Source organism: Hyaena hyaena, unplaced genomic scaffold, assembly GCF_003009895.1.
Source record: "Hyaena hyaena isolate Hyena2069 unplaced genomic scaffold, ASM300989v1 scaffold_68, whole genome shotgun sequence".
Taxonomy (NCBI): domain Eukaryota; kingdom Metazoa; phylum Chordata; class Mammalia; order Carnivora; family Hyaenidae; genus Hyaena; species Hyaena hyaena.
The window spans coordinates 739,271-745,270 of record NW_024080700.1 but is presented as its reverse complement, the minus strand read 5'-3'; the positions used below and the strand labels follow the sequence as shown (position 1 = coordinate 745,270).

The 6,000-nt window shown below is 50.4% G+C and overlaps 1 protein-coding gene across 2 annotated transcripts in view; it reads right to left on the bottom strand.

The window, feature by feature from the left end:
- Positions 1-623: 623 nt before the first annotated feature.
- The window catches only part of CSNK2A2 (casein kinase 2 alpha 2), a 37,954-nt gene continuing 32,577 nt past the window's right edge, over positions 624-6,000 (bottom strand). Inside the window, exon 12 of one of the 2 annotated variants that reach the window (XM_039232578.1) lies at positions 624-1,072. The gene's annotated coding sequence lies outside the window, so the exon portion shown is untranslated. Of the gene's footprint in view, positions 1,073-2,298; positions 2,575-6,000 lie in introns of those variants that run through there. The other variant, XM_039232577.1, reaches the window with a different exon arrangement.

The window sequence follows — 6,000 nt, the reverse complement described above, 5'->3', positions numbered from 1 at the left end:
GGAGGGCAGGCCCGAGGGCGCCAGGGAAGGCTCATTTGTAAAGCAGGTTTCCTCTGTTTCACTCAACAGCTACAACCGGTGCTTGCACGGCACCGTCTCTCACAGCGGAGCGGGCACTTTTCCTTCCAGCTCACGGGAGTTTCCAAACGCCACCTGACGCAGACCCCTTCCCTGCGGGAGGACAGCAGACTCCACCAGCCTCCAAGCTAACATGCTTTTTCAGAAGGGGCCACGGGGCAGAGGGACAAGATGGGGAAGTGGAATAAACTACGGGGACACCAGCAAAACAAAAGCATAGAAAGGGCTAAGGCATCTTCCGGAGGTCACTGGAGATGATGTTTGTCTACCGCCTGATCACTGGGTTAGAAGGGTCAAGGCGAAACATGGCTTTCCTGGCTCACCCAGTCTACTGGTCACCTGTGGTTTGCCCCATTCCCACGATTAGTTCACATACCTGTTCAACTCCCCATCCCTGGTCAAGAGCATCCCTACCACCGGCCCTCCTCACCTCTGGGACTCCCCCTGCTTTCCTCTGGCTACAACCTGCTCTTCCATTTCACTCGGTCCTCTGTGGCCACGGGTCTTGGTTAACGGCCCCTTCCACACTGAAAACTCTCCATACATTTCTTTTAAAACCTTTTATTCAATAATATATACTTTTAAAATTATAATATGTAACTGCCCGTCATGCCGTATATTGCCCCGCTCCCCACTGTGGAGTCTGTGGTCGGCCAGTTAACGTGGTCTGCTGGAAAAACAGGCGGCCACAGGCCGAGTCAAGGGGCGCGGGGGAGCAACAGTAACCAACAACCATTTTGCATACCCTTCACATTTCCCATGCTTTCTGGGTCAGGAGGAAGTCAACAGGAAGCCAAAGGCGTGTGAACCTTTTACATTCGGAAGTGAGGTTTGAAATACGGTGGTGGGCTGCCCTTCGGTTGGTCTGGTTCGTGCTCGCCAAACCTGCCACCATTTTGTGTCTGCTCACGGAACGTGATCGCTCTACACACGTTAAGACGTTTGATTTGGTTCTTGTTCTGCTTATGGAAAAGTGGGAGGAACCGCAACAGACCTGGGGAAAGAGATGGGAGGAGGGGAAAGACGGCATTAATCAATCTGACCCGGAGGGAGAACAGGCCTCCGCTTGCCTGTGGCTTCCTTCTCTCGAAGAGCGCTGGGAACAGGGTGCAAGCTTGACTGTCCCACGCCACTGTGTGGAAAACCTCGTAAGAACTAACTTTACGGTCTTGGGTTTCGAGTAATACCCTCTTCCTTCCTCTTGTGATCACCACTAGCAGAGGCGGTCTCAGGCGTGGCCTTCCAGGAGGGCGAGGGGAAAGCTCTGGACACGCGCCCGAGTCTCCTCCCTGCCTCTTGGGTCCCAAATGTGGATTTAGAAGCACTGAGGCTTCTCGACCATTCTGAGCAAGCTGAGCGATAGGATCAATAGTCCAACTCTGCATCCCCATCAGCCCTGGCCCCACCTACCGAGGATGTCTCAGGACTCATAATCAGGGGGCTGTATTTACACAAGGAGAGTACCTAGTCCACTAATAAAGAGCAAGAAGGGAGCTCAAATATTTTTAACTCTCCCCTGGGAGCAGCTGTGTGGCATGGCCTGAAAACCCCATTTTCCCTTCCACGTCCAACACAATGAAGTGGGTGGTAAGATGCCGGCAGAATTCTAGAAGCAGTGTCTCAGAGATCGGCACTACAGCGACGAGACAAAGGACTGTGCCCCGGAGAAGCTGTCACAGAAACATCACTTGATGAGAACTTTCTCTGGGTAAAGGAAGGGTTCTACGTTTTTGAAAAAGGCCGCGAGGTGTGTGAGGTTCAAGAAAGGACTATTTGCCTTTAAGCACCGCAGTGACTGATTTGCAAGCGTCCACCCCCACCGAGGATCCCATCAATGAGAAGCGCACTAATCAGACACCACCACCTGACAAATGCAGACACACGATAGCGTGTGCCTGCTCTTGATGCAAGGACAGGGGGTAGGGGGGTGTTCATAGATGCACAACGCTCAGCCACAAAGGTTAGAGCTGTGCACTACAGCGGGCCAATCCCGGAAGCAGGTGCCTGAGGAGGGTGATTCCGGAGCAAGTACCAAGAAACAGCACAAGCCCCACAAGACACCACTCTAGTCCCATCTCTCTTGATAAAGGACAGCTCCACACGAAGGTGGTGATTAACTGCAACCCCCGTAACACGCATCATTCCAGTTCAAGGTCTGCCCCTCCTCTCCCCCAAGAGACAGGAAATACAAGTTTAAGGGCCTCATAGCAGTGGCTTGTCTCCCGCTTGAGAAGCTGGTGGTTATCAACATTTTTATTATGAAAACGAGATTTAACATGGCACTTGTCTTTCCTCTAAGGGCAGCAGCACATCAATCAGACATTGGTCATCCAGTGATACAAAGAGGTAGCCAAGTGTGTCTGAAGTGGTCATTTGCAAGGGATCACAACCCAGGCAGTCTTGCTCTTCTGCATACAGAAGGAAATGGTTGGCTCCACGGTTCTTGAAGATTTATCCAAGCTTTCCACCGGGGTGTCCAGATGTCTGTCCCAACCTCTTAGTCACCATTTACAGCAAGAAAAGCCAGCAAGTGCAAAACTGTTAATTTATTGATTCAATGAAAGTTTTTTTTTTCCAAACAATCCCCAATACATGCAGTTCAGGATTACGTATCACATCTGTAGCACATTGTTGAGTGTCTACACAAAAGTACTCATGGCATCAGCTGTGTAACCCATCCCGTCACGTCCCCCAGCCTCCACAACACCTGCCTGTTGTCGTTTCCATGAACACACCCATAGAGCTCAAAAGTGTCATGTTATTAACGGTTTTCTCAGCCAGATGTTTTGCCGCCACCTCCCCTCCCCCACTCCCACCCTGGGGTTAATTTTTAAAAGCAGGACATTATGCCATCTTAGACTTAAGCTCGTTGAAAAACTCTGGCTTCTCGTGTGCTCCTGTGCACCCTGCTTCTGCCTTTGGAAGGGTTTCTGTTTCAATGAACTTAATTAACTCCGATCCACCCCAATTCATCTGTAGGAGGGAAGTCTGCTTTCTCCTGCGGGTGCTCATGCAGGAATGCAGGTTTCTAAACCAAATGCTCAGTCTGAACTGGCATTAAGGGAAACTGCTAAGTGGGCTTTGAACCACTTCAATGCATATATAAAAATTCTTCCAGTTGCTGCCTGTGTTCCAAAACAGTTTTGCTTCCATCCTCAATGCAGCACCTGGGAGAACCTAAGTCATTTCCCTGAGTGGGTGCGGACCGAGGCCACGGCCACCAGCTCTCCCTGGGACTCGGCAGCTGCCTGAGGGAACCACCCTCCAGCCACGCTGGACCACTCCAGGGGGCAGTGCCCATCACAGGGCACATCCCACCCCATGAAGGTGGTGCCCCCTGACACTCTCAGAAGGTCGCGTTCCCTCCTCAAGACCTACCCCTTGACTGTTCTTCTTACTGGTTCCCTTTCCTTTGACCACCTCCTCCCCGAGCCCCTAAGGATTACAAGCTCTTCCGTCTCCTCCATCCAAGCAGTCTGAGTCCCTTCCTTCTCCGCAAGGGAACGCACTAGCTTTCAGCCCTGTGAGCGGCAATGTGCTAGAGAATGTCTGTTAGACCTGGCACAGCGGCCAGTATTTAGGCGCCTCTGAGAGCCGCCAATGGCACCACTCTAGCTGGTGAGACACCCGAGGAGTGCTGGTCTGCAGTGTCCACTTGGCTTCTCCCACCTAGTCACCTCCCACAGGGACAGGAAGAGAGCAGGCAGCTGATATGATCCAGGGGAGAGCAAACTACAGATGAAAATATCACTTGGTGTTTCAGTTCTGCTCTCGCCATGGGACTTGTCAGCTGAAGCAAAGCCTCGCGCTTATGCTCACTTGTGGCCAATTGGCACTGACAGACCGATCGGTGTTTGGCATAGGAACTTTCTCTTCTCACCACACCAGGCCTATGTTGTCGAACACAGGCAGTACCTGAGATGATAGTGTAACACTACCCTGTTCCCCACGTTTTTTGCTTTTCTTTAGGAAATAACTAAGTCCTTATCATAGGCACTTTAACCTGTTATAAGGTAACAAAGCGAACAAGATGCCTAATAAAAAGTACTGAGATGAATTTAAGAAATAACATGCTGATCAAAAAGGATAGCGGGTGGGCAAATCTACCTTGGCTTAGTCTAAACATAAGAAAAGACTTCTATTTGCGCGCGCGCACACACACACACACACTCTCTCTCTCTCTCTCCCTCTCTCTCTCTCTCTCTCTCCTGCCCTCCCTGGCCCCCTGCCCTGAACTCTCCATGACCATCTCCTAACCCAGGTAAGCACTCTGAAATCTTGGGGGAGCTAGGTATGTCAGGACACAGATTGGCTCTGGAGATGGGCAAGAAGAGAAAAGGTCTGGACTGGACTCACTTCAGTTTGGGAAAGAACCACCTAAAGTCAGCCAGCCAGCCCACTAAATGTCAAGACCAGACTCAGGGGCAGGCATTTGAAACTCAGCAATGCTAAGGCAGGAAGAGAAGAGCATAGGTGGTGGAAAAGTAGAGTGGCCATGAGAAGGAAGAATGGTTCTGGTGTTGGAACCGCTGGGCAGGCAGGTTAGCGATGTTTGCACCTACTAAGTCATCATCAACAGAGAGAGGCTGGGGCACATCCCTGACTATACACCTCCAGAGGCTTTCACTGGCTCAAGGGAACTCCAGGGGAAGAACAGGTTGCTACTTCACCAAGACCCTCCACTACGCTCTCCGTGCCTGGTCCAGACAGGCAACTTAAAAAAAAAACAAAAGGTGGGAGGGGAAAGAATGGGTGACAAAGGGGGGGACAAGAGGTAGGGGGCAAAAAAGACACCGAGTGGTACATCTATCTCCCTGATAATCACCAGCAGTGCTGCCTCAAGGGGCACATCAGAAGGCTTCTGCTGCCTACCGCGTCAACACAGGTTGAGCCAAGAGCTCACGCCTCAGCTTGGCTTTTCAGGTAGAACAGATGCACACGTCAGTATACAGAAGGCGCAGTATCGGCATGTGAAACTTAACTGAACGCACTTCCTGCCTTTGGGGTCTTTTAAGTTTTAATCTGTGAGCTCAACTCTAGTAAGAGTTTTATTTGCATTTTAAATCCCCACCGACCAAACAATAAGAACAGAATCTACATGTAGAGATAGGACCTGCTATCAATACCAATATGATTTTATTGGAATATGGAATGTAAACAGATGTCTTCAAACACACAATCTAACCTTATAAAAATGTATGGCATTATTAAATAGTTAGTAAAGAAATCCTAAAGTATGACGTGGGTAGACACCCCCAGTTCTGGCCTAGCTGTCAAGTCCCCACAGCTGTGGCATGGCTCTGCAGCCGGGGTGAGGGGGGACTGCCTGCAAACCAGGCTGGTGACAAGTCCCCAAGATGAAATCAGCCCTATTTTTTTTTTTTTTTTTAACTTCTGAAAGCAGAATCTAGCTTCCTTTGCTAACATGAAGGCTAGCGCCACGGATCCCAAGCGTCGACACTTGCTCTACAAGCTCCAGCTTCCTCCCCAGACCCCTTGCGTGATGCTCTGCTCAGTCCCCGGGAGCAGGCTGGCCCCGCACACAACCTGGCCCTGCGCATGAGGAAGACTCAGCTTGGCTGTTCACATTCACGTGGTACCTCTTGGAGCTCAGAAACGCAGGTCACCCTGATTACAGAGGCAAACTGCTTCTCATGGGGATAAAAAAAAAAAAAAAAAAAAAAAAAAGGCCAAAAGGTGGGGGGGGGAAGTATCTTTTTCTCACCCAACAGGTCTTTCCTAAATACATTTTAACAGGATGCTTCTCTCCCTCCCCAGCCTGCCTGAAGACTGACTTTCCAGGTTTCACTATGGTTGTGACCAAAAAGTCTGTTTCAGAGAGGTGCATTAAAATAGGCACGCACACACACGGATGTATGTGCTGGGAAATGGGGAGGCTTTCCTTACAAGGCTGCAAAAGGA